Below are 13,407 nucleotides of genomic sequence, written 5' to 3'. Positions count from 1 at the left end.
GGTCTTCAATCCGGAATAGAGAACAGAGAGAGGCAAACGTGACGGTTTTATAGTCGGACAGGGGAAGTGATGTCATTGGGGCCGGAACCGGAAGTGACGTCATCGAGTCCAGGCGAAATTTCCCATGGTTGGTCTGCCGATGGAAAAGAGGAAAGATCAGTGCAGTCCTCCAACCCCCTGGTCTGGCATGGAATTATCCTTTTTCGAACCCTGCAGTTGCCGCCCATGTGCATGTGTGTGACAAACTGTTTTTTTCAAATTTATAACCACTTTAGAACCTGAACCACGTCTTGAGATAATGCTAATAATAACTTTGCAAGCTATTATACCGTATATAAGTTTAAGTTCACCCTCGGATAAGTCGTGGCTTGATTTTACATGATAATTTCTGGTATTTTATAATGTCGGTCATTTAAGTCGAATGCAAAAACTCACGCTATTGGTTCAAGATATTACTATAAGCTAACGGCCACCTGAGGGAGTAGCCACGGAGCACACCGTGTATTGTGCCTACGTGACCACACGGTGATACCAGAACTACTCTGAAGCGACATTTGTACTGTTTTGTGTTTTTTGTATCTCACACCCTCATACACCTTTATCGTAAGAGCATCCCTGATCTACGATGGAATGTTCAATCAGAAGAAAATGTGAAACTGGTTTTAAATTAAAAGTTGTTGAAGTAGCGAAAGAAATTGGTAACTACGCTGCTACAACAAAATTCGAGACGAGACTGAAGGAGGCAAGAAGATGTAAACAAAAAAATCCTAAGTGTCGTATTTTTGAGCGGGTGTATAAGTCAGGGTCTGATTTTCTGATCGATTTTTCGGGTTTCAAGATTGACTTATACACGAGTATATATGGTAATTATTATATGGTGTGACGGTGCGGGTTACCTCCACACTACTGATTCCTTCGGGGGAAGGGGGGCTCCTGAACTCGCCACCATTGATAACGTTACCGAGATGAGCCGGACAAACGAGGACACACGCATCCAGACAAGGGGTAGCTGCAAAAGTGACAAAATACTTTAATTAAAATCAATTCTAAATCATATCAAGGTGTCAAAATAAATAGCGCAGTGCATTGAAGGTTCTATCTATATTACTAAACCACAGTTGTATAATTATATGCAACGCCGGACGCAGGACGCACCGAGGCGCACAGCGCCTCAGCGCCCCAGAGTCAAACCCAGCGGCTTCCCAGAGTCAGTAGGTGGCACCCAAACAATACAACCTGTAAACTAAACTTGCTCTAATCCACTGTGCCAGCAGTCAGTGTGGCGTATTTGAATCACATAACGGTAATTCAGTATTAAAAGTAAGTTGAATTATGATTCCTAACAGTAAACGACTTCTACCTAACGACACAGCCACAGAAAAACAAAAACGAGACCGCATGGATAAGAACAATAAACGAAGGCTCCTACAACGCGCTTCAGAGACACCAGAAGCAAAGAAGTCACGGCTCCAAAAAGAAAGAGCTCAACTAACGGAAATACAAAAACGAGCCCGTATGGATAAACACAATGAACGAAGGCGCCCACAACGCGCTTCTGAAACAGCACAGGCAAAGGAGTCACGGCTCCAAAAAGAAGGAGCTCAACGATTAGAAATACAAAAACGAGCCCGTATGGATACGACCTGTACAATAAACCTGAGGTAAAGCGTGCATGGCAGGTTGTACAGCCGCCCAAACGCGACCGCCCACACCACCGCATTTACCATCGTCGTTTAGTAATGTAGCCCTCCATGCCTGGATCCGCCGCCGTCAGCAAATGACTTCTGGCTAACGACACAGCCATAGAAAAACAAAAACAAGACCGCATGGATATAAACAATGAATGCAGGCGCCTACAACGCGCTTCTGAAACACGTCACGGCTCCAAATGTACTTATTTAATTAAATGAAAACTCTCCCAGGACGCACCCACCCTCCCTGACTATACTCCCCTCCAAATATCGGAGGGAACAGAAAGTGATTGCCATTCTTGGATTTGCGATTCTTTCCAGAATCGCGGGTTTACTGGTAAACAAAGAATCTATAAAATAACCGTGAATGTGGAGGATTAAATCCAAATAAATAAATCCATAAAAACGAGGTTATAACATGGCAGGAAATCTCCTTATAAAAATCTCAGTCCCCGGTGCTTCCCTTTAAAATTGACTTCACTCTGGCTTACCCTGCTCGGGTCTCGCAGCACGGAGAGATGCCATCCAACTGTTATAACAGGCCAATGTCCCAAAGCGCAAAGCAGAAACAACACAGGAGTGGCTTTGGGACAACTCTAGGAAAGCCCAGCCATAACCAGGACTCGAACCCAACTGAACATCTCTGGGGAGACCTGAAAGTAAGTGTCCACCTGTGGTCCCCATCCGAGCTGACAGAGCTTGAGAGGATCTGTAGAGAAAAATGGCAGAAAAAAAAGACCCAAATCCCGGTGTGCAAAGCTTGTCAGACCCAAGGAGTCTCCAGGCTGGAATTGCTGCCAAAAGGTCTCTGCGCCCCCACCACCTGATCAGGGCACCATGCAGTTGCTACATTGATGGATTGAAGGCCAGAGGTCCACATGCCCATCATTATCTAATTCTTCCAAGTGAAGCCTGAAAACCATGAGGACTGATTGAGATCATTTATGTCAGGTAGAATGCCCAGTGGGGTCTGGGTGGTCTCGCAGCCTCGGAACCCCTGCAAATTTTTTTTTTCTCCAGCCCTCTAGAGTTTTTTTTTTTTTGTTTGTTTTTTTTTCTGTCCCCCTGGCCATCGGACCTTACTTTATTTCTTTGTTACTTAGTATTGTCTAATCTTATTTTTATATTTTTCTTTTTTCTTTCTTTATCTTGTAAAGCACTTTGTATGAAAACGTGCTCTAGAAATAACTGTTGTTGTTGCTGTTGGATACATGAATACTGAATTTTAGCTTTTTAACTTTAATCGATTTGCAAAACATTCTAATTTCCTGTTTTTACTTTGTCATTATGGGGTATCGAGTGTTATTTGATGTGGGGAGCAAAAATTAATTTGAATGATTTTTAGCACATGGCTGCATTATAACAAAATAAGAAGAACCTGAAGGGATCTGGCACTCTACAGTGCATCCGGAAAGTATTCACAGCGCATCACTTTTTCCACATTTTGTTACGTTACAGCCTTATTCCAAAATGGATTAAATTCATTTTTTTCCTCAGAATTCTACACACAACACCCCATAATGACAATGTGAAAAAAGTTTACTTGAGATTTTTGCAAATTTATTAAAAATAAAAAAACTGAGAAAGCACATGTACATAAGTATTCACAGCCTTTGCCATGAAGCTCAAATTGAGCTCAGGTGCATCCTGTTTCCCCTGATCATCCTGGAGATGTTTCTGCAGCTTCATTGGAGTCCACCTGTGGTAAATTCAGTTGACTGGACATGATTTGGAAAGGCACACACCTGTCTATATAAGGTCCCACAGTTGACAGTTCATGTCAGAGCACAAACCAAGCGTGAAGTCAAAGGAATTGTCTGTAGACCTCCAAGACAGGATTGTCTCGAGGCACAAATCTGGGGAAGGTTACAGAAAAATTTCTGCTGCTTTGAAGGTCCCGATGAGCACAGTGGCCTCCATCATCAGTAAGTGGAAGAAGTTCAAATCCACCAGGACTCTTCCTAGAGCTGGCCGGCCATCTAAACTGAGCGATCAGGGGAGAAGGGCCTTAGTCAGGGAGGTGACCAAGAACCCGATGGTCACTCTGTCAGAGCTCCAGAGGTCCTCTGTGGAGTGAGGAGAACCTTCCAGAAGGACAACCATCTCTGCAGCAATCCACCAATCAGGCCTGTATGGTACAGTGGCCAGACGGAAGCCACTCCTTAGTAAAAGGCACATGGCAGCCCGCCTGGAGTTTGCCAAAAGGCACCTGAAGGACTCTCAGACCATGAGAAATAAAATTCTCTGGTCTGATGAGACAAAGATTGAACTCTTTGGTGTGAATGGCAGGCATCACGTTTGGACTAAACCAGGCACCGCTCATCACCAGGCCAATACCATCCCTACAGTGAAGCATGGTGGTGGCAGCATCATGCTGTGGGGATGTTTTTTCAGTGGCAGGGACTGGGAGACTAGTCAGGATAAAGGGAAAGATGACTGCAGTAATGTACAGAGACATCCTGGATGAAAACCTGCTCCAGAGCACTCTTGACCTCAGACTGGGGCGACGGTTCATCTTTCAGCAGGACAACGACCCTAAGCACACAGCCAAGATATCAAAGGAGTGGCTTCAGGACAACTCTGTGAATGTCCTTGAGTGGCCCAGCCAGAGCCCAGACTTGAATCCGATTGAACATCTCTGGAGAGATCTTAAAATGGCTGTGCACCGATGCTTCCCATCCAACCTGATGGAGCTTGAGAGGTGCTGCAAAGAGGAATGGGCGAAACTGGCCAAGGATAGGTGTGCCAAGCTTGTGGCATCATATTCAACAAGACTTGAGGCTGGAATTTCTGCCAAAGGGGCATCAACAAAGTATTGAGCAAAGGCTGTGAATACTTATGGACATGGGATTTCTCAGTTTTTTATTTTTAATAAATTTGCAAAAACCTCAAGTAAACTTTTTTCACGTTGTCATTATGGGGTGTTGTGTGCAGAATTCTGAGGGGGAAAAAAATGAATTTAATCCATTTTGGAATAAGGCTGTAACATAACAAAATGTGGAAAAAGTGATGCGCTGTGAATACTTTCTGGATGCACTGTATGTGTGGTCAAAGTAGGAGGATGAAGATGATGGCCACTTCCAATGTGATGAAGATTATTTCTAATAAAATCAAGCATCACAGACATTTCTCACCTAGCATATTTTTATTTCTAATAATAATAGAGAAGAAGAAGAAGATGAAGAAGAATTAATTTTATTTACATAGTGCCTTTCCCATCAGTTGACTTTTAAATTATATTTTATCTACAAACAGCAAATTGATTGATGTGTAACCAAATATGCTGAAATAAGGGATGTTCAAAAAATGTGACTGTCATTTTATTCATTTATACATACTGTGATGGACGTCCAGGACCCTTACCTAGCTGGGTCACCTTCATAGTGGAAGGAACCGGGGGGGCCAGGGGGAGTGAGTGTACTCAGGGCATTATCTCCCCCAGATCACTAGGTGGCAGCCCCCCAAGATTGCTACAGCACCACGGATTCTCCCAGGGCCCACTGGGAATTAGAGTTTGTTGGCTCATCCCTGTTGTGTTCTGGGGGGTGCCATCAGGGGATGCTGCTCCTGCTTTGTCAGGTGCTTCCATACCAGACTTACATGACATCGGAAGTTCTCCCAGGTCCTGCTTAAAAGAAGCCAGAAAGAGCCAGAGTCAGGATGACGAAGCTTGCTGGCAGGAGTAGAGAAGGCAGAGAGAAAGAAGTGAAAGACAAAGAAACCTGCTGGTGCTTTGTACTTGGGTTTGTGAGGTGAGAAACATTTGCCAAGGAAGAGTTTCCCATGAAAAGAAATTAAAAAAAAAACAAAAAACTTTTGTTTGTGGCACCTTGTGTCCAGAGGCCTGATTGTGTCAGGTGTTTGGGGAGCTGTAGCACCCCCTGCTGGCCACAATACAAACAGTAAATATTCATATGCAGAGAGTGAGGGATAGAGTGGCATTCTCCTGTGTGTCTCCTAACCATTATGGCTCAGGCAGTGTGTGTTCAGTGAAGCCAGCATTAGGTGGCACACTTCTGCACTAAGTTGAAGTCAAAGAACTAAATGTCAATTGTATGAAGAGCTTGCCACCTGTTTTATTTTCAATCGTGTTTATCTAGAATTAATTCTTTTTCAGCCACAGGCGATTGTTGTTTCCCTGAACTTGTTAATCATTCACTTGCTCCTTCAGTCACTAATGGACAATCAGTGTGCAGGGTCACAGGTGACCTAAACATAACAAGGGGCGAGGTGAGGGACCAAAAGGCGCTATATAGTACAACCCCAATTCCAATGAAGTTGGGACGTTGTGTAAAACGTAAATACAAACAGAATACAATGATTTGCAAATCCTTTTCAACATATATTCAATTGAATACACTACAAAGACAAGATATCGAATGTTCAAACTGATAAACTTTATTGTTGTTTTGCAAATCTTCACTCGTTTTGAATTTGATGCCTGTAACACGTTCCAAGTAAGCTGGGACAGGGGCAGCATGTTTACCACTGTGTTATATCACCTTTCCTTTTCACAACACTCAATAAGCGTTTGGGAACTGAGGACACTAACTGTTGAAGCTGTGGAGGTGGAATTCTTTCCCATTCTTGCTTGATGTACAACTTCAGTTGCTCAACAGTCCGGGGTCTCCGTTGTCGTATTTTGCACTTCATAATGCGCCACACATTTTCAGTGGGAGACAGGTGTGGACTGCAGGCCGGCCAGTCTAGTACCCGCACTCTATTACTACGAAGCCACGTTGTTGTAACACATGCAGAATGTGGCTTCGCATTGTCCTGCTGAAATAAGCAGGGACGTCCCTGAAAAAGACGTCGCTTGGATGGCAGCATATGTTGCTCCAAAACCTGTATGTACCTTTCAGCATTACTGGTGCCTTCACAGATGTGCAAGTTACCCATGCCATGGGCACTAATACACCCCCATACCATCACAGATGCTGGTTTTTGAACTTTGCGCTGATAACAATCCAGATGGTCCTTTTCCTCTTTGGCCTGGAGGACACGACGTCCATGATTTCCAAAAACAATTTGAAATGTGCGCACTTTTCCACTTTGCGTCAGTCCATCTCAGATGAGCTCGGGCCCAGAGAAGCCGGCGGCGTTTGTATATAGCTTTCGCTTTGCATGGTAGAGTTTTAACTTGCACTTGTAGATGTAGCGGCGAACTGTGTTAACTGACAATGGTTTTCTGAAGTATTCCTGAGCCCACGTGGTAATATCCTTTACAGAATGATGTCGGTTTTTAATGTAGTGCCACCTGAGGGATCGAAGGTCACGGGTATCCAGTGTTGGTATTCGGCCTTGCCGCTTACGTGCAGAGATTTCCCCAGATTCTCTGAATCTTTGATGATATTATGGACAGTAGATGATGAAATCCCTAGATTCCTTGCAATTGTACGTTGAGAAACATTGTTCTTAAACTGCTGGACTATTTGCCCACGCAGTTGTTCACAAAGTGGTGAACCTCACCCCATCCTTGCTTGTGAACGACTGAGCCTTTTGTTGATGCTCCTTTTATACGCAATCATGACAAACACCTGTTTCCAATTCACCTGTTCACCTGTGGAATCTTCAAAACAGGTGTTTTTTGAACATTCCTCAACTTTCCCAGTCTTTTGCTGCCCCTGTCCCAGCTTTTTTGGAACGTGTTGCAGGCATCAAATTCAAAATGAGTGAAGATTTGCAAAACAACAATAAAGTTTATCAGTTTGAACATTCAATATCTTGCCTTCGTAGTGTATTCAATTGAATATAGGTTGAAAAGAAGAAGGATGCCTCACGCCTGGACAAACTGGTGAGGAAGGCAGGCTCTATTGTTGGCATAGAGCTGGACGGTCTGACATCCGTAGCAGAGCAACGGGCACTCAGCAGGCTCCTATCAATTATGGAGAATCCACTACATCCATTAAACAGTGTCATCTCCAGACAGAGGAGCAGTTTCAGTGACAGACTGCTGTCACTGTCCTGCTCCACTGACAGACTGAGAAGATCATTCCTCCCCCCAAACTATGCGACTCTTCAATTCCACCAGAGGGGGTAAACATTGAACATTATTCAAGTTATTGTCTGTTTTTTTATCTGCATTTTTTATTACTCTTTAATTTAATATTTTTGCTGCTGGAATATGTGAATTTCCCCCTGGGATTAATAAAGTATCTATCTATCTATCAAAAGGATTTGCAAATCAATGTATTCTGTTTTTATTTACGTTTTACACAACGTCCCAACTTCATTGGAATTGGGGTTGTATAAGAGAGGCAGAGAAGGCTCTGAGAGACTGCTTTGGAACTACAGACTGGGATATCCTGCAGGGATCTCATAGTGAGAACATTGAGGAAGTTGTTGACTGCACTACTGACTACATCAACTTCTGTATGGACATTGTAGTTCCAGTAAGAACTGTACGCTGCTATGCTAACAACAAGCCATGGATTACAAGTGACATCAAGGGCCTTTTGAACCAGAAGAAAAGGTCTTTTAAAGGCGGTGATCAGCATGAGCTCAAGCGCCTGCAGAAGGAACTTAGAGTCCAGCTCAGGAGAAAGCTGGAGCAGAAGTTGCAGAATAACACCATGAAGGAAGTGTGGGATGGGATGAAGATCATTACTGTCTGCAGCTCGAAGCGGGGTGCCACCATCGAGAGAGACGTGAAGAGAGCAAACCAAATGAACATCTTCTTTAACAGGTTTGACCACCCTAACCCACTCTCACTCTCACCTCGGAGTACTGCACCCTCCACACATCCTTCTGCTGATACCGGAATAGGAGAGACATCCCCACCCACAATTACAACAGCGCAGGTGAGCAGAGAACTGAGGATACTTCGTGCCAGCAAAGCAGCAGGTCCAGATGGAGTATCGCCACAACTGCTGAAGGTCTGTGCATCGGAGCTGGGGGGGTCCTCTACAGCGCATCTTCAACCTAAGCCTGGAACAGGGGAGAGTCCCGAGGCTTTGGAAAACAACTTGTATCACCCCAGTCCCAAAGGTATCACATCCTGGTGAGCTGAATGACTTCCGGCCTGTTGCTCTGACATCACATGTGATGAAGACCATGGAGAGGCTGCTGCTTCACCACCTGAGACTACAGGTCCAACACGCCCTCAACCCTCTGCAGTTTGCATATCAGGAGAAGGTGGGAACGGAGGATGCCATCATCTACATGCTACACCGATCCCTCTCCCACTTGGACAGAGGCAGTGGTGCTGTAAGAATTATGTTTCTAGACTTCTCTAGCGCCTTCAACACAATCCAACCTCTGCTCCTTAGGGACAAGCTGACAGAGATGGGAGTAGATTCATACCTGGTGGCATGGATCGTGGACTATCTTAAAGACAGACCTCAGTATGTGCGTCTCGGGAACTGCAGGTCTGACATTGTGGTCAGCAACACAGGAGTGCCACAGGGGACTATACTTTCTCCGGTCCTGCTCAGCCTATATACATCGGACTTCCAATACAACTCGGAGTCCTGCCACATGCAAAAGTTCGCTGATGACACTGCTATCGTGGGCTGCATCAGGAGTGGGCAGGAGGAGGAGTATAGGAACCTCATCAAGGACTTTGTTAAATGGTGCGACTCAAACCACCTACACTTGAACACCAGCAAAACCAAGGAGCTGGTGGTGAAATTTAGGAGGCCCAGACCCCTCATGGACCCCATGATCATCAGAGGTGACTGTGTGCAGAGGGTACAGACCTATAAATACCTGGGAGTGCAGCTGGATGATAAATTAGACTGGACTGCCAATACTGATGCTCTGTGCAAGAAAGGACAGAGCCGGTTATACTTCCTTAGAAGGCTGGCGTCCTTCAACATCTGCAGTAAGATGCTGCAGATGTTCTATCAGACAGTTGTGGGGAGCACCCTCTTCTACGCGGTGGTGTGCTGGGGAGGCAGCATTAAGAAGAAAGACGCCTCACACCTTGCCAAACTGGTGAGGAAGGCAGGCTCTATTGTTGGCATGTAGCTGGACAGTTTAACATCTGTGGCAGAGCGATGGGTGCTGAGCAGACTCCTGTCAATCATGGAGAATCCACTGCATCCACTGAACAGGATCATCTCCAGACAGAGGAGCAGCTTCAGCGACAGACTGCTGTCACCGTCCTGCTCCACTGACAGACTGAGGAGTATCGTTCCTCCCCCACACTATGCGACTCTTCAATTCCACCCGGGGGGGTAAACGTTAACATTATATAAAGTTATTGTCTGTTTTTTCCTGCATTTTTATCACTCTTTAATATTGTTTTTTGTATCAGTATGCTGCTGCTGGTGCTGAATTTCCCCTTGGGATTAATAAAGTATCTATCTATCTATCTATCTATCTATCTATCTATCTATCTATCTATCTATCTATCTATCTATCTATCTATCTATCTATCTATCTATCTATCTATCTATCTATCTATCTATCTATCTATCTATCTATCTATCTACAGTATCTATCTATCTATCTATCTATCTATCTATAATGGAGGGTTCTAATAGAAGGAGACCGTAATAATAAATGGATGACAGGGGACTGCTTCCTGGGGTCATGTATATGCCTAAAATAATGGGTGGCAGCATCTGTCTGGTGGCTCTCCCATGTACTCATCCGCAGGGCAGCATGGAAGCTGTTGGTGGTCCCAACACCCAGACAAAGTTGGAGGGTGGTTTATTCTAAGGAGGTTCCACCAGACCCAAAAGTGCTCGCCAGGTGGGAGACTGAGGCACCAAAAGTATTCCTGGCCACCCTGCCTTAACCAGGAAAGAAAGAGTCGGAGGTGGAGGAAGGAAAAAGCTTACCAGGAGAGTAATGGAGGAGTCGATGATTGTGTTACTTGATAAAGAAGGCTGCTTCTTTAAATAAATACGTTCATTTGAATTCAGGGCTATGTTTGTGTAATTATGCCAGGGGTTTGGTGCTGTTTGGTACCCCCTACAGGTCACAAATGTCAGGCAGAATACCTCTCGGAGGATGGTGTGGAAAGGACAGAACACTTCAAGGCAGCGGCAACTTACTTAAGATGAAACAGTTGCCTATTGTGACCACAAGGGTGAGCCACTGACCTCCAAACCTTGAAACAAAACACCAAGACGTTCCCAAACTCAAAATCAGAGTACCTTGACAGGTGAGACCCTCCAGTACACCACATCATCTCAGTGATTCCTTCTCCCTGCTTCTTCTTCCCACCTCTTGTCAGGCTTCCTCCCCACTCCAACTCTTCAAGAGAGGTGAGATGCCCCCTTTAATCTTGGATCCAGGAGTATTGCCGGTGCCATGGCATTACCCCGCAGAAGCACTTCTAGTCATACGGAAGCTTAACAAAACACTGAAGCAGCCACGGCAGGGGGTGCTGTCCTGAGGACCTCTCTAAACAATGCAACATGGAGCGATGGGTACGAGGGACAGTGGGAGCTTGCGGTCCGCACTTACTGGGAATTCCTCGTTCATGGGGAACAATTGCAAGCCCTGGTCCCCATCATGAATGGAGAATAACCGCCGTCATGTTTCAGCCAGGGCTCAAAGTCCTATTTTTACTTTGTTCATTTTTGTGCCACTTATTTATGTTAATGTTGCTTTTGCTCTTTGTTTTGGGTCTCATCTTTAAGCTGCGTCTGTTGTGTCCCATGTGCTTTGTGGGTGGTCCCCAAAGAAGCAGGGCCACCGGCCAATCACCACCAGGATCTGCTCTTCATCCTATAATTTCAGAGGGTCTCCCACAGGCCTCGGTGGTTCATTGTGAATGCACTCTGGAGTGGGGGGGGCTTCTCGTGTTTTGCTGTGTCTTGTGCGTTTTTTGTGATTTAATCTTTGCTCTGTTTTTGACTTTGGCCATTTCTTTGCATAGGATTGTCTCCGTGTTTTAGGGCAATTCCTTTGCTTCTCGTGCTCCACGGAGATTCACTGTGTTAAAAAGATTTTTGTGTTTGGGCATTTTAGAAATTGCTTTCTGGGACTTCTAGTTCATAACAAGCAGCTTAGCCTGGCGCTCGCTGGGTTGACGCACATTAATCCATTCAGCATTGAGCGCGTGCAGCCCTGACGTTTGAGGATATCACAGACATGTCCTTCCTCAGTTTCACGTGTCGCTCACATGCAATAGGCTCCTCAGATTTTTTTTTTTTCTGCTGCGCATGGTCGTGAATACAAAACCCAGATGTGCAGCCTCGCCCCATCCTGCACTGTACGGCAAGGACCTTCTGTGCAAATGGGCACGATTAGATCACGGGTGGCAAGAAATCTGATACACTTTTATAATAGCAGAGAAGGGAGTGATTCTGCAGGAACTGAATCCTCAAATAAGCAAGGAGTTACTGTAATATAATATCTATCCATCCATCCCGCTATAATCTAACCACAGGGTCATGGGGGTCTGCTGGAGCTAATCCCAGCCAACACAGGGCACAAGGCAAGAAACAAACCCCGGGCAGGACACACACACCAAGAACACACTAGGGACAATTTAGAATCGCCAATGCACCTAGCCTGCATGTCTTTGGACTGTGGGAGGAAACCCACGCAGACACGGGGAGTACATGCAAACTCCACACAGGGAGGACCCGAGAAGTGAACCGGGGTCTCCTAACTGCGAGGCAGCAGCGCTACCACTGCACCACCGTTCCACCCATATAATATCTATTCACGAACGTCTCTGTACACGTACAAATCGGGTTACGACCAAAAAGTTCGCCAAACTTTTGTATCTGTTCACGACCACACACTCAGTATACGAACAAGACAGTGTCCCTTTCGGTTTGTGCGCGCCGATGATTTCCGCACATGCTCAGTCTCTCCCTGTGCATTCCCTGTGCAGCGAGCCAGGAAGCGAGCGAGAGAGACAGACACACGCACAAGAGAGAGACACAGACGTGCGCGTGCGAGAAGGCAGTTTAAGAATGCACCGGGCTTGTTTTTAAAGAGACTGATTCCAGCATTGTTTTAATCTCGTTGTATTTAATGAAGACTTTTTTCTATTGGATTTTAACCTCCACTTCACTTCTGTTTACAGCGATCACTTTGTAGTGTGCATTGTTGCAATGTTACTTTTCTTGGTTGTTTATTAAATTACGGATTTTTTCAAATGTTCATTTTTTTTCCTTTGCTTAAAACTCATTAAAAAAAAGTGTTTTTAATGAGTAGTTCGTAGCTCTATAGCGTGAATTCTTGCTATGTTAGTTTTCTCTGTTGTTCAAGGTTTTCTCAGTGTTACTCAATGTTTTTACATTTAGTTTACTATTACGCTGTACATTCTATGGTATAATTAACTATATTTGTGCTTAAAAATCTTTAAAAAAAATATATTTGATAGATAAAGGAGCAGCCTTCTTTATCAAGTAACACAATCATCGAATCCTCCATTACTCTCCTGGTAAGCTTTTTCCTTCCTCCACCTCCGACTCTTTCTTCCCTGGTTAAGGCAGGGTGGCCAGGAATACTTTTGGTGCCTCAGTCTCCCACCTGGCGAGCACTTTTGGGTCTGGTGGAACCTCCTTAAAATAAACCACCCTGCAACTTTGTCTGGGTGTTGGGACCACCAACAGCTTCCATGCTGCCCTGCGGATGAGTACATGGGAGAGCCACCAGACAGATGCTGCCACCCATTATTTTAGGCATATATGTGACCCCAGGAAGCAGTCCCCTGTCATCCATTTATTATTACAGTCTCCTTCTATTAGAACCCTCCATTATAGATAGATAGATAGATAGATAGATAGATAGATAGATAGATAGA

The sequence above is a fragment of the Erpetoichthys calabaricus genome, chromosome 15 (genome assembly GCF_900747795.2).
Source record: "Erpetoichthys calabaricus chromosome 15, fErpCal1.3, whole genome shotgun sequence".
NCBI lineage: Eukaryota > Metazoa > Chordata > Cladistia > Polypteriformes > Polypteridae > Erpetoichthys > Erpetoichthys calabaricus.
This window is presented reverse-complemented; position numbering follows the sequence as displayed.